This window comes from Dipodomys ordii, unplaced genomic scaffold (assembly GCF_000151885.1).
Source record: "Dipodomys ordii isolate 6190 unplaced genomic scaffold, Dord_2.0 Scaffold37, whole genome shotgun sequence".
Taxonomy (NCBI): Eukaryota; Metazoa; Chordata; class Mammalia; order Rodentia; family Heteromyidae; genus Dipodomys; species Dipodomys ordii.
The window spans coordinates 16,523,157-16,549,157 of record NW_012267253.1 but is presented as its reverse complement, the minus strand read 5'-3'; positions in this window follow the sequence as shown (position 1 = coordinate 16,549,157).

The following is a 26,001-nucleotide window of genomic DNA, read 5'->3' as shown; positions in this document are numbered from 1 at the left end:
AAGGAAGGAAGGAAGGAAAGAAGGAAGGAAGGAAGGAAGGAAGGAAGGAAGGAAGGAAGGAAGGAAGGAAGGAAGGAAGGAAAGAAGGAAGATGAGGGAGGGAGGAAGGGAGGGAGGAAGGGAAGGAGGGGGGAAAAAACCCAAATCCTTCACACATAAAAGCAAATATTATCTTAGATTCTTAGTCTATATTACTTTTTTCATCATTGTGATCATTTGAATTCTCTGCATGATTTGAAACAGGAGATCATAACACACACATACACACAAAATTGATGGTCACTGATCTGGCTATATACACTGTTATGTGGAATAAATGCAGTGTCTTCCTAAGTATAATTTGAGGTCTATCGTTGCTCTATTATTTTCCAGACGGTGGGCCAGATGGACTTTTTGAAAAGTCAAAAATCATATTGTAACCCCACTTTGCTAAATGTGTTTCCAGCCACACCCCCCTACTCATCTCTTTTCCAATCCACACCCACTTTACTCACCAGCTTCACCTCTATTTTGGGTTCTTCAAAACAGGACAAATGGTTTCCACCTCAGGATTTTTCGAAGTGCTACCCAATGTGCCTCGAATGTTCTTCCCAGAGGCAGCTAGACCTTTCTTTTTTTATCCTTCAGATATGAATTTAATTGTTCCTCAAAGACTCCCATCATTCTCTAAGTACATTTCTCTTTGCTGTTCTCTTGTTCCAATGCCTATTTTTCCTCCTACAATGCTTAGCCATAGCACTTCTTTTTCTTCTAGCCATTTTATTTGGTTCTGTTTTTGTGTTGGTTTGTTTGTTTTCTCTACCAGATGTACAAAGTGAATATTGCTGAGGTAACCCCAAGGCCTGGCCTGGGACTTATGCCCACAAAGCCAAAAATAACTGTTGAATGAATGAATGCAAGATGATGAGTAAGACAGAAAATATTTTAGATTGCAAATTTTAAGTATGATGTCATCCACAGAGACATACTTTTTAAGGTGTTGAAAAATAACGGAATTTTAAGCAAAATAAAACTGTTTAATTACTTTTTATATTTTCATTTGTACTTTATTTCTATACTGGCACCTGTATCCTACTGATGACTCTTTTAGCTTCTGAGATATGGTAGTTAAAAACCACTATGAGGTGAACACTTTTTAAAGCACAGGGATTAACTCATTTGTCCTCCTATTGTAGAAGACCAGAAATTGGAAAAGCTGAGGGACCAGAAGCCGGAAGGAGAACTGGGTTTGAGTGCAGTTGCTCCAGGTACAGAGACCACTCCAATAGTCATAATAAGTCTTAGCCCTGTCTGAGTGCACACTGGAATACTGACATAATGCCTGAGGCACAAAATATTTTATTCCATGCACACACAGGAACAAATAAGGGGAAAATAATAAATGAAGAGAGAATGACTTACAGAATTGTGGTATAGCTCCATTTGGGGGTGATTGGTCTATTTCTCACTTTCAGATGGGTCTGGGCTTTTTACAAGCTCCTGATCACTCTTACCATAATATATTTAAAAATTGCTTTTGTCTGTAGTCCTGAACATTTTGGTTTATGGCAACTTAAGATCCTTACCCACCCCTGGCCAAGGCTACATTTGAGCATTAACAGCTATTTTTTAATCATTATTTATTAAAGATTCTCTTCAGCAAAATAGGAAGTCATATTGGTTACATCACTACTATTGACCAAAGACATTGAGGCAACCTGGAAATGTTTGGAAAGGAAATAAGTATGGGGACAGGGGGCAGGGGGGAGCAAGAGGAAGGTGGATTAAGAGACAAAACTTCAGAAAATGGCTAATACTTGTTGAGCAAATGGCCGTAACAAGCTGACAATTAGCTGAAGAAATTTTCAACAGATATTTGAAGGGCAAAGGGCACTTGTGATAAATCAACACTTCACTTCTTGAAGACTAACATAGGTGTGATCCCACAGGAAGACTGCAAAATATTAACTGGATTACCAGCTGACAGCCCAAGGGCATGAATTGAGTCAGCTGGAATCTTGTGAAGGCACAAGACTACTGGCTTCCTAATGATTCTGAAAACTAGCTGGATAAAAGGATGAAGGGCAGTAGCAAGACCTTGAAGTGATTTTTTTTTTCAGTGCAACTGCTGGCTCTACTAGTTTTGCTTTCATCACATATATGTATAGAATCTGATGGACAATGAATATTGGCTCAAAGAATAAATATCTGCTGAGTATGAGTGAGGTAATGTTTGAGTTAGCTGATACCTAGCAATGCCTTACTTAAAACAGCACTTAAATTCTAAGAGCATAATCTACCTTTGACCCTACGGTTGATCCTTTCACCAGGCATTGGTGAGCAGTAAATATGTAGGCTTGCCATTGTGGTACAAAATCAGCTATAATGTAATAAAGCTAGAGAGAGAGGGATAAACAAAGAGGTGGGGGGAAGGGAGGAAGGGAGGAAGTAGGGGGAGGAAGAGGAGAGAAAGGAAGAAAAGGAAAGGAAAGAAAAGAAGAAAAACAAGAAAGAAAAGAAAGAAGAAAAGGAAGGAAGGAAGCAAGGAAGGAAGGAAGGAAGGAAGGAAGGATGGAAGGAAGGAAGGAAGGAAGGGAGAAAAATGACTAGATATAGATATATTCCAATAAAAATGTATTTTAATTATTTTGCACTGTTAGGATTAATCTCAGGGAATCTTTTTTTTTTACTCTAACATTTGAACTCAGTATTATTTTCATGTTTCATGGAACAAAATTCTTCTATTGTTCTTGTTTCAATTATTCTTTTTAATGTAAAAAAAATCTTAACTCAGAGGTTATGCAAAAATAGACAAAGGACCTGACTGTCTGCAGAGGCCAGTCAGAAAACTATTTCCAGGCAATAGTTTTTGTCAATATTGGACATTTATTTACTTTTACTTTTTATTATAAAGGTGATATACAGAGTGGTTACAGTTATATAAGTCAGGTAATGAGTACATTTCTTTTTGAACAGTGTCACCTCTTCCCTTGTTTTCTTCAAGGTTTTCCCCTCTCTAACCCCAACCCCCACAAACTGTAGTGTTCATTTTCAACATTGTGTCTAGTGAGTATCATTGTTGAATTAGTTCACCCTTTGTCCTGCCAATTCTGTGCCTCCTCTTACCCTCCACAAATCAGATAAACTTAACATACAAGACAAAAGATACAGAAATCCAAAACAGCAACAAAAGGGGAAAAACAGAAGGAAAAAAAAAGTAAAATAAAAAAAAGTTGTTTCCATTTCTTGGAGTTCATTTTCCAATAAGCATCATTTTGTATGATCATATGCACATAGCTATTGAGTCCTTGTGATCCTCTCCTAAGACTATACTTGTTTGGTCTCATTGTGTGAATGTTTAGAGTTCTGTTTAATTTATCATGTTCAGGTATAATTTTCTGTTATCTTTTACTATTCATAGGGTTTACTTGTAGACTTATAAGCATATTCTAAATATTCCAAATGAGGGAAACCATGCAACCTATGTTTCTTTGGCCTGGCTTACTTTGCTTAATGTAATTTTTGCTTAATATAATTTCCTTAGGAATGGGACAATGCCATTCTTTCTGATGGAGGCATAGAATTCTATCTATCTATCTAAATAGATAGATAGATGGATGGATAGATAGATAGATGATATATGTGAGATATATATATATATATATATATATATATCAGATTTTCTTGATCCATTCATCCATTGAGAGGCATCTGAACTGGTTCCATATCTTTGCTATGGTAAATAATGCTGCAAAGAACCTGGTTGTACTGGTGGCTTTAGTGTGAATTGGTTTATGGCCAATTGGATAACTGCCTAGGAGTGGGCCTGCAGGTCTTAGGGAAGCTCTATGTTTAGTGTTTTGAGGAACCTCCATACTACTTTCCAGACTGGCTGAACAAGTATTACATTCCCATCAACAGTGTAGTAGCATTCACTTTTGGCCACATTCCTGACAGCACCTGTTATTGATCTGTTTTCTTGTTAAAGGCCATTCTAACTGGGGTGAGGTAGAATCTAAATGCTGTTTTGATTTGCATGTCTTTATGGTCAGAGATATTGAACATCTCTTCATGTATCTATTGGTCATTCTTCCTTTTTTGTCTGAGAAGTCTCTTTAAGTCTTTAGAGCTTTTTATTTTTCTTTCTTAAAAAAAGTTAGTATTGTTATAAAGGCAATGTACAGAGGGGTTACAGTTACACAAATCTGATAGAGTACATTTCTTTTTGGACAATGCCACCCCTTCTCTTGCTCACTCCCAATTTTTCCCTCTCATCCCCACCCAAAGTTGTCCACTTCATTTTAAACATAGTGTATAGTGAATGCCAATGTTGCATTTGTTTACTTTTTGAACCTTGGCCTTTTAATGTTATTTTATTTTGTCTTAGCTTTTACCAAAATAAAAACTCTATGTGTACTTTAAAACTCCTAGAATGCCCTCCAAAAGTTAAATGAATGAAACACACTTCCAAATGCACAGTTCCATGCATTTTCGAAAACCTAACATAGGCATATAAGGATAAAAAAAATAGATAAAAAATCAGTATCTAGAATCTTCCTTCATTCTCTTTACCTGTTAATCACCACTACCATTCTCCATGAGTACACTTCCTGTGCATAGATGAATATGGTTCTGTTTTGTTTTTGTGTTGGTATGCTGTTATTTTTAATCTAACAATAAGTGTAGGATAAAATATGATTATACAACAAAAAGAAAATTAGCAGCCAAAACTGAATCATATATTTCAAACCATGTAATAATGTATCTAGAAATGAGTTTTCAAGAATATCCATAGATTTACACCTCCATATTACACAGTCTCAAAGTAACACAGCCAATCTATTAATAATTCAATTGCCTACCCAAATATTAGATATGTACTATGCAAATTTTATGTGGATAAAACCTGTACATTGAGAACATTTACATCAGTAATACTGACAATGAGTAAACTGAATTTCTAGTTACGTAACTATTGTTATGTTACTATTGTCAAAGCTAGTATCTCTAATTTCATTATATAACTGGCAAATTTTTCAACTTTTATACATTTAGATTGACAAACGTTTTTCATTATTGATGCTTCTCCTGAAAATGAAGGCCTTTAATTCACAAATGATTAGTTAGTTCTATGACAAGGTATGAACATTAACATTTAGTGATTTTATTAACTTCTCTTTTGTATATAAACTATGATCAGTGTAAAATTTAGCTGTATTATTTATTAAATATAGAATCATGCTTAGCTAATTTTATTGAAGTTAAAACAAAAACTTTCTTTTTAAAGCTGTACACCAAGATTAGACATTTTAACAATCTGGGAACAGCATAGAAATTTTAAAACTATGTGCTACATTCCCCTTATATAAATATAGGAGCAAAGTTATATAAAAGGTAAGTTGGAAACTGTGAAATAGTTTTCTAACAGTACTTCATACATCCCCATATGCAGTAACATTTTTCTTAGCCCATCTTCACCTGTTCTATGGATGTTTTCTATTAAAGAGGTATTTTACACTAACATGCTCATATTATAGAACAAAATTTGAAGGTATTATTCCTTCAGTGTAAATAGCAATTTGTAATTTGTCCTAAAACCCTCATTAGCATTTCTAAGTGTATACACAGACTGATCTAAAGATTTATAGGAGATTGGCTAATCCTATACAGTACTATTCTGCTATTAATCTGCTTTGTGACCTTGACCATACCAAGGTACCTGAAATCTCAGTATCCTCATCTGCAATGTGTTACTGTGAATTTTATTTCCAGCTCTGAAAATACAGTTATTATTCCAAGAACATGAAAGCAATTAATGTGCGAGCAAAGCAATTCTCTTTTCCTGAAATGCCTGAATATAGCACAGTTTAAAGAAGAATTAAAATTTGAAAACAACTTTCCTAAAATGTTATGAACTTCTGTAATAATAGTTCAGAGACTAATGTGATTTAATGTTAAATCATCAAGAAAGGAATAATTTAAATAGGAAAAATACACTCTCCAAGTAAGCAATTAAAGTTTCTAACTGCTGGCAAAACAAACAAACAAAACAACTTTCTTCTCCTTGTTTTTTACAAGGGAGATTACTGTGGTAGCCCACACTGTTCAGTATAAATTCAGGCCAATTGAAAGCAGAGTAACAATGTGGGCAGTCTCAGACTATTACTTCCAATGGGACTGAGTCCCTAAGGACGGCAAGGACTGAGTCCCATTGAAAGTAATGGAGTAAGCAATCACATGCCATTACTTTCCAGGAGAGGAAGCCCCTACTGCCCATAATAACGTGGAAATATACATCTGCACTGACTCATCTGCATGCGGAATGGAAATGTAAAAAGGATTTCAAAGCTACAAATGTGCCCATTGAGATCAAAACAACAAACCAAATGGAAGTCCTCTGTTTCTCTTGCACCATCACTGACAGAAGTTGAAACCTGGAGTAAGGTGAATGGCCAAGAACCCAGCTAAGACAGCATGACCCTAGGTTCTGATCCCACTCATGGTTTTCTTTTGAGCAATGATTGACATGGTGTTAATTGTTATAGGCAGTCAAAGGGAGAGGGGGAAGAAGAAGGGGAGGGAGAGCATGAGAGAGAGGGAGGAAGGGCAGGGATGGAGAGAATGTCACTCTTGAGCTCTTGAGGGTACACATTTAGATGTGTTCATTAACAGCCAGCTTGCAGGGTGGTCTGACTGCAACACTTTTCAGTCTTCATAATACAAACACTCCCACCAGGATGGATTCTAAGATAGCAACAGGATACTAAAAGAAGACTATGGAAAATGATGTGTGGTGCCATATCACTGTATAGTATTTTTACCACTAGCAAGCAAATTAGATGAAAATGGCCTATAATCCTAGCTACTCAGGAGGGTGAGATCTGAGAATCCTGGTTCAAAAACTGCCCTGGCAAGAACATCTGTAAGACTCTTATCTCCAGTTAACCATTTACAGTCTGGAAGTAGTGCTGTAACTGAAAGTGGTAGAGCACTAACTAGCCTTGAGCCACAAAAGCTCAGGGAGAGCACCCAGGCAGGCCCTGAGTTCAAGCCCCACAACGGACAACAAGGAAAAAAAAATTAAATGTACATGACCTCAAGGCCATAGATAACAACAAAATGGCATAAATTGCTGAAGAAGTGATAGATTTTGAGAAGTTATTGCATGTTAATTTAATTGTAGAGATAATCATTTAATTTTTAATAATGTCTATGTTTAGCATTGGATTTACAAAGTTGCTGACAATCATGTAATTGGTGCTTATGAGCTAACACTGGTTGTCTACAGCCTACCACTGTGTGTGTGTGTGTTTTAACTGGCAGCACTCAAGTTCACATTATGTCAAGGATCACCAGGGACTTGCAAAATCAGTGAAGACTTTGCCAGACAGTCTTGAAGACTGCTTGAAGACTTGTTCTAAGTGAATGATTTAAGTGGATCGACAGTTCTTAAAAAGGCATATATGCAACCTATTTGTTACATGAGTCAGTCTTTCTGATGCAAATGAATTTAAAGGTTTTTATTTAAAGTTTATGATGTAGAGAAAGTAAAGATTCAGCTGCCATTGGCTACGTGTGAGCTCTTGGTTCGCTTTCACTTTCATGTGCCTTCATTGTAAAGTGCATCTAACAAATTAAGAGTACACTACTGACATTTGGGGGACTATAACCTGAACTCTCAAATTCTTAAAATTAAATTTTCAGATACTATTATATTATAATTTCCATCATGACAAGCAATAATACAAGAGAAAAAAGCAACTCCCTTTTAATATCCAATAAATACAGGCTATAAGTCATTTAAAGAAATTCTACCATTTGTCATTTCCATGGGTTTTCCTCTTATTTGAAGAAGAGCTCTGAGTCTTAGAAACAGCTTCATGACTCACCTTTTCTCTTTTCCAGTGCATATAGAAAATTCTTACTGATTTCAGTTGAACATAAATGTAACATTGTAGTTTTCAATGTATTTAGAAAACTCATAAACTGGATGCCAATGGCTCATGCCTATAATCCTAGTAACTCAAGAGGCTGAGATCTGAGGATCGTGGTTCAAAACCAGCTGGGGTAGGAACACCCTAGAGACTCTTATCTCCAAATAACCACCAGGAAACTTGAAGTGGCACTGTGGCTCAAAGTGGTAGAACGCTAGCCTTGAGTGACAAAACTCAGGGATAGTGCTCAGGCCCTGAGTTCAATTCCCATGACTAAAAAAAACAGCAAAAAGAAAAACAAACTCCTACTCTGTATGTGTTTCAGTATATTTGTATGTGTGTATGTGTGTTTGTGTGTGTTGATAATCATAAAGAGGGCTTCACATATGCTAACCAGATGCCCTATCACTGAGCTATATACTCTGAGAGTCTGTACCCAGAACTTCTAATTTTGTAGATATAACCCTTTCTTTCTTTAGACTTCTTTTGTAGATATTTTAGAGAATTTTCATTTTCACACTCATAAAAGCAACAGACATATTTAAATCCCTCTCTCTTTCTCTCTCTTTCTTACACACACACACACACACACACACACACACACACACAAACAGAAAGTAACAGTAACCCAAAAGCCATGTTAAGGGATGGATGTTTTTGGAGTGGCCTGATATATTCCCAGTGCTATCCTCTACAGACTAACCTTAGAACAACTCAGATTCCTTCATTGTAATTAAAAATCGTGCATACAGCCAACACTTAGGGAGACTCCTTAGGAGTCACAACTGTGGAGGATTTGCTTATATTTGCCAAAGTTCCAGGTGCCTTGGGGGCTGACTGGTTCTGATAGCTTTGGTCAGATTGGTCCATGTGATGGACTGGAAACAATGCTTAGAACTTAAAAATACCAAACACCTCTCCTTTGTTGCTCCTCCAACACTGTTGTGATTAAATGGCCCTCAAAGAAGCCAGAACAAAGAAGAAAGCTCCCGATTGCTTGCCATTCTAATTGTAGGCTCTCCATATCCCAGGACACCCGCTGGTCTGTCACTCCTTAACATGAAGTGACTGCTCTAATGAAAAGAAAGAGAAGCAAAATTTCCTCCTTAGGTACAGTCTCTACCCACCAAAAGCCTTTGCTTTTGCAGGTGATTTCTTGAACCCACTGCAGGGCAGCAGGGAGAAAGGGTGAGGGAGGGAGGGGAAGAATTGTTTACTTTTGTGACAATAATTGATTCACTCTTGCTTCTATATCCTGCCTTCCTTCATTGTGCTCTTGTGTGTCACAGTTACTTAGACCACTGGAACTTTTCCTGTTACTTCTCCATCTTCTACTGCTATTGCACTGGATCCTTAGAAATTCCCAGTCTTTAATGAACAAGATAACCTTAACTTCTCCTTCAGTATACTTTGTGATGTCCTAGCCTGAGCAGATGCAAACTCTCTCAGGCAATGCCATGGAGTTCAAAAGCTTAACAAAAAGTAAAATTCAGATTTCAAAAAGAGGTGAACCCTAGAAGAAAATGTAAGAGTGAAATATTTTTATTAGCAAAATTGATGTATAATATGTGTAGTGGGAAAATGTTTTATACAAGATGCTAGTATCCTGCAAATACAGGGTAAGACTTAATTCTGACTCTAAAAGATTCATAAGGCTCATAGCAAAAGCACTTCAAGAGTTGAGAGAAAGAGAGAGAGAAAAAACTGATATAATAGATAGATTATATTTCCTGAGATATATGTCTACTGTTACTTCATAAATACTTCCTGATTTAGAATATTGCCACTTTACAGCATATATGATGCTCTCAGAGGGATCTGTCCTAATACAGATTAATTTTAGGAGCTTCAAGGCCATATATCACAAAATCAGAAATCCCCCAAACAAATGGGAAAGTAAAAATCTTATTTATATCATGAAAAGAAAGCTTAAAAATCAAAAGTATGGGCTGAAAGCATTGCTTATATAGTAGCGGGCTTGTTCTAGGTTCAATTTCCTCTACCACAAATAAAGCCTTCAATACATTATTATTATTATTACAAAATTATAATCTGAGCAGAAGCCATTCAGTTACTATTCTAGAAAGAAATCTTGCCTTTCCTGCCCAACATTTGTTACCTCTCTGATGCTAAGGATTTAACTCAGAAGCTTGCACATACTAGGTAGATTCTCTACTATTGAGCTTTGCTCCCAAGCCCTGCTTTTCCATCTAACTGTATCTCAACCTTTCCTCTGGTCTCCTAGCAAAGTTTCATTTAGGTCACCTTATTCTTGTCAGCAGTAATTTGGACATGATCTGTGACATTAATCTATCCTTCACATTTATATGTTTCAAAGAATACAGTTGAATAATGGGGAATGATTTAAACTAAGTGTGCAAGTTGTCATGAATGAAGAGGATGTTGTGTCAAAACAGAATATTTACATTATAACAAAAAAAGAGGAAAAGAAAAGGGAGGGAATAAAAGAAAAGAAAATACAGAAAAGAGGGCCAACCATGTGGTATGTCTGTAATTCCAACTCTTTTTATTCTAGAGGTGGCAGTAGAAAGATCATTGTCCAATACTAGCCAGCCAAAGTTAGCACAGGAATACCTTCTGAGGGGGAGTGGAAGGAAAGAGCCAAATTCAAAGATCTAAGAGAAAGGCTCAAGGGTTAGAGTATTTACTTAGTAAACCCCTGGGTTCAGTCCCCTGTACCTCTCTCTCTCTCTCTCTCTCTCTCTCTCACACACACACACGTATACACACATAAAAATGATGAGACAGATAAAAGATAAAACAATGAAGTAAAGGGAGAGAGTAGGAGATAATCCCACTGCACTGTAGGTTAAGATGATCAGCATTTTGCTTATAAAAACTTAAGCAAACAAGCTTATCTGATCTAACACTTGAGCACAAGGGCTAATGATGTGGCTCAGTGGTAGCGCTCCAGACTGGCAAGTACAAGACCCCGAGTTCAAATTCCAATCAGACACACACACACACACACACACACACACACACAGAATATGCTCTTTTGAGGCAAAACATGAGCATGTAACACATAGGTGTTACTCTATGTATGCTGCAAGAAATGGCACTGGCATGAGGTACTTTGCATTCTTTCTTATATTCATTATACAGCCCTAGAATATTGTCTGATTGTCATCTCTACTTAGAATAGCCTCAGAACTATTGACAATTCCAACCTGCAAATAGGAACTAGGTAATAATCTATGCACAGATAGGTTTGAACAATCCTAATACAGCATTTACTTTTCTAGCCAGGTTTCCTTCCTTTCCACAGCACCCCTCTGCCCCCCCAGACACACACACTATTTGTTTCCATTTATACTAACCTCTGTTTTTCTAGTGGATCTAAACCATTGTATTTTAGCAATTATTAATGAAGAAAAGTCAGTCATAGTCCACAGTTTCTGAATAGTATAACCGAAAGGAAATGTTAATAACAAATTTAAATACTTGAAATTTCCCTCCTTCTTCTCTGTCTCTCTCCTTCTCTCCCTCTCTCTGTCTCTGTCTCTTTCTCTCCCCCCCTCTCTCTCTGCCTTTCTCGCTGTCTCTCTTTGTCTCTTTTCTCTTTCACTCCTCCCCACCCCCTTCTCAGCTCAGGCTTTTCCTATTAAACTTAAGCTGTCCTTGAACTATCAATCCACCTACCACAACCTCCTGCGTACTGGGTTTACCAGCATGCCCCACCACATCTGCTCTTGAAGTGAAAACCTGATCAGTAAGTGGCATTTTACAATACTTTTTATTCTTTGAGGTATACCTATTTTAACATGTCTGAGTTTAAGGAAAAGGAACAAAATAATAAAGATGTGGCAAGAGCAAGAATCAGAGAAGTTGAAAGATTGGTTATGATGACATTTTACTTGGGTTCTTCTTAACTATAAGCAATACAAAGAAGAAGAAAAACTGAGAGTAAAATCTTATTCTGGTAGGTTTATTATATAGAAATGGTGATCTTATGGGCAAATTTGATGCATCTAAAACAGGTTTATGGTTGGCACTCTTCCCCTTGAGTTATGCCTCCAGTTGGACATGTTGCTGGTCATTTAGAGATAGAGTCTCAGACTTTTCTGCCAATCAAACCTTGATCCTACAGATTTCAACCTCCTGAGTAGCTAGCATTATAAGTAGGAGCTCCCAGCACTTAGCTTGAGTCCAATTTCTATTGTGTGACATTTTTCTCATAATCTGTAAATATTTTCAGGCCAAATGCCAGTAGCTTACACAGAAGGCTGAGATTTGAGAATCATGGTTCAAAGCCAGTCTGGGCAGAAAAGTCACCATGAGACTCTTGTCTACAATTAACCACTCAAAAATCAGACATGGCATGGTAGCTACAAGTGGTAGAGTGCTAGCCTTGAGCACAAAGATGTTCAGGGACAGTGCCTAGGCCCCAAGTTCAACTCCACAACTGACAAAAAAGTAAAATAAAATAAATGATTTTCTTTGTGAATTCCCACCTTCCCTTAGAAGATTCTGGAATCAGAGAACTTCAGGCAAATCCTGTGTCAGCTTGCTGGCCATGCTAGTGTGAACAGTGGGCTAGTCTTCTTGCACACACAGTAAATTGAGGGGATCCTACTCTGTTCAAAAGTGATAACCACATCTTTCCAGAAATTACTGTACTCATTTTATTGTGAGTTCAATTTCATAAATTATACAGGCAAGCTTAATATTCTTCAATCGGAAGCAGAGTATGCAAGCTACAAAAAGGTTTTTCACTCACACACACACACACACACACACACACACACACACAAAATGAACTCTAAAAATGCCTTTCTTATTCTCATTCCTTGAACAATATTTTTCCCTTGAAAATTCAGGATTCTTTCATTGGGTACCTCTGAAAACCAACATAATCATGAGGGAGTTCTTCTTTTTATGGTTTCCATTTTTAAGACCAAAAACAATGGTAAATAAATCATTCATACATTAAGAATGATTACCAGTGTGTAAAGTAGAAACCAGAATTACTTCAGATATATTACCCACAGTGCTTTGCAGCATGGCAGCTAATTATCAGCAGAAAGGTCATGCAAAAAAAAATAATGTGATTAGGAGAAGTTGAACATGAAAAAAAATAGCCACATATTTGGACATAGACCAAATTCCCTTTTTGCCACTGTAACTGAAAACCATTGCTTCAATATTTAATGAAACGCTTATGCTACAGCACCTGGTCACATTGTCAGCACCGTCTAACCATCACCTCCCCCGTGGGTCATTACTGCCGCCATCTGAAAAGGGGCAAACTGTTCATCGAGGACAATAATGCCAGTCTTTAAGAATCTACAGCTACAAAACAGCGGGAGACAGAGTTACTTTGGCTTTGATCTTGGAAAAAATGGCTGGGGGCAAAATGCTGTTTCCTACCATCAGACTATACAGTTAGCAATAATTCTGTAAGTCAAAGCCATTCACAGGACTCAACTTGGCTGCCCTGCTTTGCTTTCTCCCTCCTCTTGCAGAAAGCTAGCAGCTCCTGGTGAGAGATCCTTGTCAACAGGAAAACACTAGTTCACGCTACTCTGCTAATGATCCAATGCATCAATACCTCAAGCAACCACAACAAGCAGATGTCCTAAGTTAATATAGACTTCCCTGGGATTTTCCTGGAGAAACATGGCTTTAAAAGGCATTAGTCTTTTGTCCTCACTAGAGAATGGCTAAATCCTGGCACCAATTCCTTGAGTATGTGAACCTCAGCCTAATGGAATTTAATTACTTCAGTGGTATTAATCATCTGTACAGTAGAGCAAAGAGTATTTTATTACCACTTTTAAGGGTTATCGGCACATTTATTTCAAATGAACTGTCAAACTGCATTACGTGTAAGGCATGCCAGGTTTGAATTCTGAAGCTCAGGTGAAAATAAATTTACAGTTTAAAACTCTTCCTCCATCATCAACACTCCACCCATTAATAGCAACAGCACATATGTAAGACCCTCAAAATTAAAAGAAATTAAGTGTTGAATTAGCTATTCATTTTTTTTACTCTCTGGTTTTATTTCTTCTTCCAACCATTTTTCTGACTACTCATTTGCAAAGGTTGCTTTATACCAAGGACCCCAGGAACACCAACTGGCATCAAATAGTGTGTGACACCATTACAGGCTTAGTTACAGAAAAGTGAGGCTAATCTTGTCCATTATCCGGCAACAAGCACTGGCTGAATAATAGAAGATATCTCCAATCCATGCCATGTAGGAAATACTTTTGTTTTTGCACATATTCAGGGAAATGAATGTATGTGCTTTGTTTTCCTCCTCTCTTTTTTTTTCTGAATTGTACTATAAAGAACTCTAAGAAACTCCTGCATGATTTATAAAGCTTTCCTCCTAAATAGATCTATCCATGGATTGCAAGATGCCAAACTTAGGCTAATTCTGTAGACTTCAATTAACATTCTTCATCATAAAGCATCTTACAGGAGTCAGGGTTAGCACACTAAAGAGAGGGAGGGAAGATGGTGCAGAACAAGGATCCTGAAACAAATGTGGTGGAAGAATTCTCTATGATTCTGGAATCCAGTTGCATGGGCTTTATTTAGTCCCTCAGGAATTAGTTATGATGCCCTAGCTAAACCCTTCACCTCCTTGGTTTCCCAAGGTGTTGTAAAAATGGGAATCTGTAAAATGGGAATATAGTCATAGGCTTAAAGATTCAAGACAATAATCTAAGTGCAAATAAAATCATCTTAGCCCAGATGCCTGGTATACAGTAGGCCTTATTGTGCTGCTGTGATTACAAGGTATACAGGTGATGTTGGATTCCTTCCATCTTACCTTGAGAGGGAATTCTTATGAAGTCTAGTGAATTCTTATACACTTTTATTTTACCCTTCCTCAACGTACTCTCTCTCCATTGATGTCTTTTTAATGTCTGACCTGCTTCAAACCCACCTGTTTAAGGCCTTTTTCCCCTTGATCTTATTTCAGAGACATTCTGCACTGAGAAGCAAATGAGAGCCATTTGTGACACAAGATACAGCATGTGCAAAATAGACATAATTAGTGTCAAAATGGATGCATTTGCCTTTTAAAGTCTATTTGTCCTGTGATTTCAAATGAATCAAGCTGCTATATCTCTCTCAACAGCTTCATACTACTCCATAATGAATTAAATGGCTGCTTTGGAAAAAAATGGATAAGCATTATGAAGAAAATGCTTTTGCAAATGTTGGGATAAGAGGGACTTAAAAAGACTCTTCTGTCTAGCACCCCTTCGCTTAAAGATCTCCTCCAAATTCACACTTTGAAAGGAAAGCATTCTCCAAGAAAAAAAAAAGTCTTTAAAAAATATTACCAAACATCATACTTACCAGTTGTGAGTAGAAAAAAGCTACAGTATTCAGCAAAGGCAGAATAGAACCTCATATTTCCCTACTGCTGCATAGAATGCTTATGCTTATATCCTAAACATACAACCAAGACCCTAAATCCTTTACAAAAATATTTCATAACAGAGGAGAGAATATTCCATTCAAAGCTCTCAAAAGTTTAGATTTTACTATTCAGTTGATCTACTTCTACTTTCTTTCTATCACTCTGGCTCTGCTGTAACTATGGTTGGTATTAAAATAATACATCTCTTCTAAGATTCTTGAACCCAACCTTTGTCTTTATTCATTTTCTTTAGAAAAACAGACCAATAAAAATTCTTGGGCTCACCAACAGTAGTCTATGGAAAAGGAAGGACATCAACTGAGCTTTCATATGCCAGTCCTGGGGCTTGAACTTAGGACCTTATACTCTCACTTGGTTTTGTCCACTCATGGCAGGGGCTCTACCACTTGAGCTACGCCTACGACTTGAGCCTACAACTTGAACTTTTAAAAGAGAAGACATACAGATAGTTAAAGATCTAAGTATTAATGTATAACACAGTTGGAAGCTGGAGATTCAAGAAAACAACTCACACTGGTCCAACTAAAAATGTGTGTATTTAAATTATATATACAAAGCTGAATTTCTAATAAGAATGCACATTTCATATTTTAGAAGAAATTTGAAATTAATGCTACAATCCAAGGACTAAGCTCTTCCTAGCTAAAAAAAAAAAAAAAAGCAGAAAATACATTTAAAAAAAGAATGGTCAGATGCCACATTATGGATGATGGGCGTCAAATTTCTTTCATCCTGGTCACTTGGATTATAAATAGAAATGCCCTTGTGACAACTATAAAACTATGTACAGTACAAGCCCGCAATCTTATCTAGTTCCTTTCTATTTTCTAACTCTAAACTCGGTTTCTTCCTTTGCAATATGAAGATAATGTTAATCATTTTAAGAAGCACAGGAGGGCAAATGAGATAAAATTTATATGCCACATTAAACTACATAAATCTAACATGTTATAAAATGACAACTTAATATTAAAGGAAAAATAAAATAATTCCATTTCTTTACTTAGAGGAAGCCCCAGGCTTTTACCTTAGTGAGCTCTAGCCATTATTTCTAGGTAACAGGCACAAAGTATCCTTGGTAGAAAGAAAGCTTTTTATATAATCTATATTCTCTAAGCACAGAATTCCTTATTATCCAATAAGCATATTCCTTGATACTATGAAAGCCTGCATGTAATTTTTTTAATTAATTAGGAGAACAGGTTGAAATATCTTATTTTATACTTTAGTGCCATCAGAGAAGGGGGTAATCTAACAATAAATAAGTGATATGTTGATATGAGGCCCCAGGCGCATACAAGTTGGCAAAAAATAGGACCATTAGGTCAGACATTCACTTTTTCCTCACTAATACTCCCATTCAGTTCTTCTTAACCAGTAACCCTTTATGGATTAAAAATAATTACAACTTTAAATGTGTTATTCTACTTTTCAGCTAATACATTAAGATTTTATTTTTGTTACGCCTAAGTACTGATTACCCAGTTGCCTAAATGTCTTTTATTGTGATGCTTTGGGAAAGAAAAGTCACTTCCTGTTTATCAAAATGACTGTCTTTTTTAAATAAATCATATTTCTGTGAATTCATCCCTGACTTACTCATTTCCCTCCATTCCACTGATATTTTCCTTCTCTGCTTGACCCGTGCTAAGGTGCATTGACTGAAATTAGGCTCGGTATTCCAGATGAAAGTGTGTCATTATTTGATATACCATCAACTTAATATTTCCATATTATTTTTCCCTTTCTTAATGTACCCTGGAGTCCTATTTGCCTTCCTAACTGCCTCTGCTTGGTAGGGAGGCTGCATTGTGATATTCATGATGACTCCTAATTCACTTAAACAGCGCATACTGTTTTAATCATATCTGTTTTTACAGATAGCACATCTTCTTTATGAACTGAACTCTTTGCTGGCTAACTTGCCTTCCCTTTTATGTGAAATGTTCTAGGTCAGATAAGTAATAGAGTATTCAAAGATATAATGATAAGAAGAAATGTTAGCTTAGTGGCAAAGTAAGATGTTTCAACCATAATGCTAATCATTCCTACACATTTAGGAGAATTATACGATTTTCAGTATGAGTAATGTTGGAATGTTTAACACTCAGGAAAGAGATTGATGGGCCTAACTCGTTTTTCATATATGCCTTTGACATTATACTAATTAACCAAAAATAGCAATATTTTGACAAATTTTGTCTTCATCACAGCCTTTGCTTTTTCTACATTACTTTTCCACAGTAAAATGAAAGTACTCATTTTATCCTCTAATCATTATCTTAGCAGCAGATTGCACTATTTTCAATATCAAAGCAGAAGCAAGAAGATAGGACTTACCGTTTGGCTCTCGTCATAGATGTCCAACTATGAGAGAGAGAGAAAAAAACTAACCATCTTCTCTGTCAAACTAGAATGTCTCCATTTTGTAACAAGTCACCATTCTGTACTGATATTTCCTGGAATGATTTGCTTCTTGACTTCAACTGTAATTATCATCTGTGTTATTTGTAATCAGCCAGTCATGTCAAGGGTATGAGTCCTTACCAATAACAACAACAACAAAAAAATAGACTCTTCCCCTTGGGTGGGTACTTCCCACTGACTTTATCAAGCTCTTCCAACCATCAGTAGCCTTGTCCCCAGCCCCAAGCCAGCCAGGATAAAAAAAATAGGAGCCTTTGCCTCCAAAAGGACAGTATCTCCCTCCCAGTAGGGGCCTTTCACGGATGGTTCTAGTGCTTTGTAACTTCTTTGTACTACTCTATCACCTTGGTAGCCAATTAGAAGTCTCTTAATAAAGAGAAGGGAATGTTATTTCTTCAGTTGGGATAAAAACCAAGCAAACCACCCCACCCAGTGTGCCTCCCTAGGTCTGTTGAGAATAGCAGTGCACCCTCCGTGCAGAAGTAAAAGCACCTTGACAAAATTTCCTATACCTCGTGTGCCTGTTCATTTTCTGACACTGGAGGGTTGTGTGTGTGTGTGTGTTGGATGTATTCTGCTTTCTCTTTTTGCCTCAGCTCACTTGTTCAGAGAATAAATGTGGTAAAGTACCTTATACCTTTGTGTGTGTGTGTGTGTGTGTGTGTGTGTGTTTGTGTGTGTGTGAATAAGATTCCTGACTATCCCTCCCACCCAGATTATTTTTTCTCATCATGTAGCTAGGTAACATTATGACTATTAAGAATGTGTCTACAGGCCATACCTGTTTTATGGCTGAATTTTGATGTTAAAACATCCAGGGTTCTATCTGACCTGTCTCATATTCTTACCTGCAAAACTAAAACCAAGCTTTTTTTCCTACCCATTATTTATTCTTTTCATGTACCAAACATTTTAGAAAAACCAGAACTGAGATGATGACCAACCAGGCCACACTTATAACTAAGACCTTTACCATGTACACCTTTGTCCCCTGCCCCTAATTCTTCTTCTAACCTAATGTTCAATGTCTGGACCCTGAAGATGACTGAAGATGAACTGAAGTGCAGTTTTCCCATGGCATCATGCCATAGCAAAATCTCCTTTCTCTGCCATATTTCTTGCCTAACAAACTTTCCTATCACTTTTACTATATTTTCTTCTTACCTGAGTCCTCCTCTAGCAAGACAGAGGATCAAGGTTGATAGCTGTGCAATGCAAATTTCTGCCCATACCTTGACCCCAGCTTTACTATGGAATATTTCAGTCACTACAAATTACTCTATAAATTCAAGTCCTAGCTCGGTGACATGTAGCTATCTTTGAGAGTTTTTTTTGTGTGTGTGGCAACTTTTGAGAATCTGATAAAAAATTTAGTTTTTCCCCATAGAAAAAAACTGGTTGGACCATGTCCCCAGAAGTTTCTGTGTGAAAAGATAATCCTCAAATTCACATGCTAATTTGGAAGTGAGGCTCTTGTGAGGTAATTAGGGTCATAAAAGGATTTAAGGGTGGGACTCTCATGATTGGTTTAGTGGCCTTACAGGGGAGGGAGAATTGGATATACAAGTTTTGTCTCTTATCAAGTGATGCCTTTCAACACATTTTGTCACCACAATAAGAAAGACCTCAACAGAGATGAATAATAAATGAATGAATGAATGAATGAGAATTTCTTTATCACTACACAGGTAAGAAAGACTAAGACAAGAAAAAGAAAAGTCCTCAAACACACAATATTAGTCATAGAAGTTCAGGGAATTTAAGTACACTGAGAAGCCTAAATCAACAGACAATGGATTGTAGGAAACAATCTTCTTCCATATCATATATCCCCTTTTTTATATGAAAAGTAGACTTATTTTGTGAAGAACAAAATATAGTAGATTTTCTTGCTCAAGAACTTTTAATAAATATTTCTTCTGTGATCAAACTTAAATCAATAAAAATGGAAACCAATCATATATTTCTATGGATCCCTAGGCACTGTGGGGCATCCAATGAGATCTAAGGTTATGGTTTTAGACCTCAAGAGTTTTATAATATGAGAGGGAATATAAAGCAAACACACATGAAATTTACCTAAAAAGATATAAGTCTGAGGAAGGATTCAGAAGGCAAGAGGAAACTTGTCACACATTGATAATAAATCCATTGTCAAAATAAGAGCACAAGTATTCAGAGCAACCAAGGCAAGGGCCCTTCCTGTTTGAATGATGAAAAAGAGGCTTTTGGAAAGAATCAGCCTGATGTTGGGCCTTATAGAAGGAGGTAAAGCAAATAACATCAACATACAAAAAGGATTTTTCAAAACAAGGTAGCAGGATGCCTGTTGGTATGAGATTTGACATGTTTGGCAAGTTCTCCATCAAAATGCACCATGCCTGTCATTAAAGAGTGAAATGGGCCAAACAGTATACAAGAAGATCTCAACCAAGCAGATAAACAGATTCAAATGAATTCAGTTGAAGTACTAGAAAGTTCCCTAGGACAAGTTGCTCTTCTGGTTTTCTGCCATCCTTGGGGACTATTCAATCACCAGCCTTGTTCAAAATATCCAGTGCTCTCATTGTTCTACATTTGTGAGGTGCTGTAAATTTTCAACACTGTATAAGAGGTATGCTTTTAGTTTTTGCAGTTACTAGAATTTCTATTGACCTTTTATTAAAAACTTCAGGAAGATAAACAGAGTCAAGAGAATGGATGCTATTGTTTCACCTGTGTAAAATCTTGCGTAAGTTTTTGTTTTTCTTTTTTGTCAGTCCTGGGGCTTGAACTCAGGGCCTGGCACTGTCCTTGAGCTTCTTTTGCTCAAGGCTAGCACTCTACCGCTTGAACCTCAGCACCACTTCCAGCCTTTTCTGTTTATGTGGTACTGAGGAATCTAACCCAGGACTTCATGTATGCCAGACAAGCAATCTACCACTAAGCCACATTCCCAGGCTCTTGCATTATTTTTTTAAATGAAGTCACCCATATTGATGCAATTAGCATCCAAAGTACAATGCGACAAGAAAGTTTGCTATTGTTCCACCAATACCCATGCTAGATCAAGTTCCATGAGTCAAAGACAAAAGGAATGCAACTTGCCTCAGGGTAGTTAAAAAGGGAAAAATAAATATTGTCTCCTTCTTGTGGGTTTTTTTTCCTTTGACCAAAATTGCCAAGCTAAAATTTCCATGATAAAATATCCAAGACTGTCAAAATTAGAAATTAATAAAGCATTTGATGAATAAGCTTTTTAGTTAACTTGGTATGGTGGTTATATGCAATTGTCGACTCTATTGGATGGAGAGATGCCTAAATTCATTAAGTCTAATCCTGGATGTGTCATGAGGACATTTTCAGACACAAGATTAACTGAGTGTGGAAGGCATGGTCCTCTAGAGGTGAGTGACAGCTGGAGTAACAGAAAGCTTAGCACAGCATACTGTTCTCTGCTTCCTGGCTGTCCTGGTGTGAGTTGCTTGGCTCCACATACCCTACTCTCACCACAACGGATGGAAAATTATGAAACTGTGGCGCAAAATAGATCCTTCCCCCGCTAAGTTGGTTTCTCTAGCATTCTTTTAGAGACAAAAAGTCTAACTAATGTTTTCAAGTATAATAAATCAAAATAAACAAACAATAAAATAAATCAAAGATTTTCATCTTGCAACTTACGTGGTCTTCTGACCTTCTAGTCACTGGTGATAGAGGTCAGCAAGAAGATCCAAGGGTAAGTGGAATCTCAACTGACTTCAGCAAAACTCAAGTGAGAAAGCTGTCAATACTGATAAATGAACCCACTTAATTAACTGGATCTTAATTTGCTTTTAATTCAGATCCAAAGCACTGGGCTTCTAACAATAAAAACATAAACCTTGGTATTTCAATAATCTATTTACTAGCTGTCCAACTTTTGTATGTACCTAATGTACATGTGTGTCCACAGGAATGAACTCAGGGCCTCATGCTCTCCCTTGGCTTTTTCCTCAAGGTTGTCCCACTTGAGCCATACCTCCATGTTTGGTTTTGTTGGTTGGTTAATTGGAGATAAGGGGCTCTCAGATTTGTCTCACTGGGGTTGGCTTTGAACTGAAATGCTCAGATCTCAGCCTCCTTGGTAGCTAGGATCACAGATCTAAGCCATGAGCACTCAGCTCTTAAACACCATTAAGATCAGCTGTCATTTAAAAAAAATTAAGAACTTCACTCTATCTTACAAGTAGATAAGAAAGATCTGATAAATTGAACAAAGCTTTCTTATCTGAAAACTCAAAATGTCCCATTACTCAGAAGTTTTACCACTTTTTCTGAGCAAGCAAGGAAGATGGCAAGCAGCAAGCTTCCCCCCCATACCCCAGGATGCTGAGATTTGAGGATCATAGTCTGAACCCAGTTGGAGCAGTAAAGCCCAGGAGAACTTTTAGATCCAATTAACAACCAAAAAGCTGGAAGTAGAGCTCTGGCTCAAAGTGGTTGAACAAGGTCAGGGACAGCACCCAGGCTCTGAGTTCAAGTCCAGGATCACCCCCTCCTCCCCCCCCCAAAAAAAATATCCCAAGGCACTTTCTGACTCCTCAAGCACTGAAGTACAATTACACTTGATTTTAACTTTATGGGAAGTTAATTTGGTTTTGATTATTAGAAAATTAATAATGGAAATAATACCTGACATGTACACATAAATATTTAGTGTAAAAAAATACAACAGTGCTTTCTTCAATCATTCCTGAGTTTATTTTATTTCTTTTCATAAATTTAATTCTTAATATGAAACCCTCCTCTCTGCAATTATCTACCACTGTGGAGTTGAAAACATGAGTGAATTATTCAAGGAAATGACTATATTTCCCGTTTGCTGTGGCAGGAAAAAGACATGGAATATCATAGAGGTTAAAAAAAAAAATCCAGGAAGAAAAGTGAAATTGAGAACCAGGAAAAGAAAGCACAGGATATCAAATTTTATCCAATAATGTTTATAATCATCAAACTATATATAAAGTTTTGCTGACAGGATCAAGCCAGAAGAAAAACAAAGCAAGCCAAGGTTTGTTTTGTTTTTTTTGTTTTTTTTTTAACACACATAGTTAAAAATAAATCATGGATAATCATAAGCTCTGCTCCACCAGGAAAAAAAATAACAAGATTTAAAATTGTGTAATAAGGTAGTGGTTAAGAATACAACTACATTATGCTAATTATCATAGTTATACCATTAGCCAATGTAAATTACTACACTTATTAAAGGAACAAAAATGACTGTGGCTTAGCAGATACAGATAAGTTATACTAAGGTTTATAGGCTAAGACAAAAATTATGCCTCTTTTGCAATAAAAATAATGGTTTTAAATAGAAAATAATAAATAACCTGAGTGAATATGCAAGTGTATAATAATTAGTTTAACTTTTATAGAGGGCAGGACCTCCATTTTATTATAACAATGTATCATATTCGCATCAGCTATATACAACTGTAGCCTTCTTTAGTCAAAGTAAATGTTTGGTGTGTCATTATGGCTTTAATATCTACAAGAGCACATTTTTTTAAAAAAAACTTGCATCAGTGCAGAGTCAAAACAATTACTTACACCTATTTATAACCAAATAACTGTTTATAAACAAATAACTATTTGATCCAATAGCTGTCTTAAATAGGCTTCTTCCTGGAGCCCAGGTCAAAAGTTTGAAAGACATGATTGCCATGTATTAACTGGGAAGAAAGTCCTCTGAGATCTATTTCTTAAATATTTAACTAGTACGCTAGTCCACGTCTACTCTAGTCCAAGTCACTTTCATTCCTACCTCAAGTCTGTCAACAAACAAACCTTTTTTTTGGGGGGGTGGGCAGGGGTCCGGTCGTGGGGCCTGAACTCTAGGCTAGGGCACTGTCCCTCATCTCTTCAGCTCAAGGCTAGCGCTCTACCACTTGAGCCACAGCACCACTTCCGGCTTCTTTTCTTTTTACTTATGTGGTGCTGAGGAATCGAACCCAGGGCCTCAGACATGCAAGGCAAGCGCTCTACCACTGAGCCACCTTCCCAGCCCCACAAACAAATCTTCTTAAACCCTACTTGAACTAGGAGTAGCCCTCAACTGCAAGTTGTTGCAAACTGCTCATTGTTCCAAGGATAACTTCCAGTAGCCCTCCCTTCAACTACAAACCTGAGTGATCCAATCTTGACTTGTGCTTCAATTCTGTTTTCTTCCAGTTTTATTCTTTATGTTTGTCTTTCTCACTCTTCTTTAGATCTTTCCTTGTTCTCTTTCTTAATGCCCCCAAAGTATCACTCATTCAAGGACCACTTCTTAAAAAAGTTCAGCTATAGGTGGGGCAGGTCCAAAATTACCAACATTCCGGTCTGCTGTATAACAATCAAAACGCTAATTCTTTTTCTATACACATATGATCTTTGTGTCCTCTACTTTGCACACCCATCAACACATACATCAGGAGAGATGGAACCGTATTAGTTTTGTTCAGTGTTATTCAGTCCCAAGAATTCCAACTACACAGTATCAATGTGCACCAAACCAATGGGTGCAACCCACTCCTGAGAGCAGAAAGAAACTACTCTTCCATAAGTTAGGTGCTGGAAGCCAAGGATGGTGCCATTGAAAATAAAAATAAACCCAGGCAAAGAGTAGCAGAAATTAAATTACCTTTCTCTGAAAGGACTGTGGTCTTTTTAACATCTTTGCAACATCTTATTCTGAGCATCAGTAGTTTGGAGGTACAAATAATCTGCTGGAATACTACTCACAATTTTATAGAGCTATCATAATAAAACATCAGAAGTGAAAACATTTCGAACTATAAAGACCTAGGCTCATATTACAAATGTAAGATATTTTTGAGAATGTATGTATAAATATCAATTAAAGAAGTTTTTAGATGTAATTATGAATATTTCTATTTCCCCTACTGTGCTGTGACTTTTCCCCCCTCAAGACTGTCTTCTTTCCTTGAAGTAAAAATGATCTGTTTTTCAAAACTGGATTAAATACGGGCTTCTTTTCTTGGTTGATTCAATAACAGTGATACAAGGGTTCCCTAAAGATGCATCAAGAATGGAAAGTTCAATGGTCTTTAGTAATGGCGGGGAGGGGGAGAATCATACACAGAGACCAGCTATTTCGAAGCAATAGCCAATAAGTACATTACACACAGCTTCTCCCTGGACAAGACATGCATCACCCTCTACTCTCCATTCAAACACTCACAGGTTAATACATCAGAGCTGGGTCTGAGTAGGAAAATAGTAATGATTTGGATAAAACTTGTCAGAAAGGGACTTATATTCTTATTTTTCTTAGGAATAATAAGTCAGGTAGTGGTCCGTCATCTTTTTTTGGGGGGGTTACTAAGGATTAAAAGGCAAGAGAAATTATCTGTTTATTTCAAAGTGATTTCTTGCTTTTAACTTAACATTAATTCTTGCTTTCAAAATTAACACATTTTTAAATGTAGTTTTTCTAGCCTGGGATTAAATTTTGTAACCTTGTTAATACAAAAAGAAAACTATGTGACAGCAAGAGGAAATAATTTTTAAAAATACAAAATCATTGTAATTGTCATGAGGTATATGGAAGACAACAAAGGAATACATCAGAAAAATCAGAAAACAAATTACCAGAATTTAATACACAGAAGCTGTACTTTTATTTGAGTAAAGAAAAGATCACTTACTTAATACATAGCCATGATATTAACGGTTACCCTGTGAGAAAAGAAATAACATATACTATAACTACTTATTCTTTGTTTAAAAATTTAGATGTACATCTAAACTGGTAAAAATATTAGAGACAACATTGTAAGACTATTCAATTCAGAGGCTAAAGATAAATATATCTGGATGTATCAATCATGCAGCCTTTTATATGACAAATACCTCTATAACCAAAATAGAGAGAGTGACAGAGAACATATTAAGGAAAATGTGTAACCCAATAACATTAAAGTTTTAAAACGTAGATTCCACAAACAGCTTTTCAAGTTGATAACACAGCATGCCACCGTTGGTGATGAACCTTGAAAATATGCTGAATCAAGGACAGTAGACACAGACGGTCACGTGTGTGGTGATAGTTATGTGAAATGCCCAGAACAGGTAAATCCATAAACACTGGGAGCAGAGTGGTGATTGTGAGGAACTGGGGGCCAAGGAAGAAAGAATGAGTTTTTAATAGTACAGGATTTCTTCGAGGAAGCTGAAAATATTGTGGAACTAGCTAGAAGAGTGGCTTTAAAA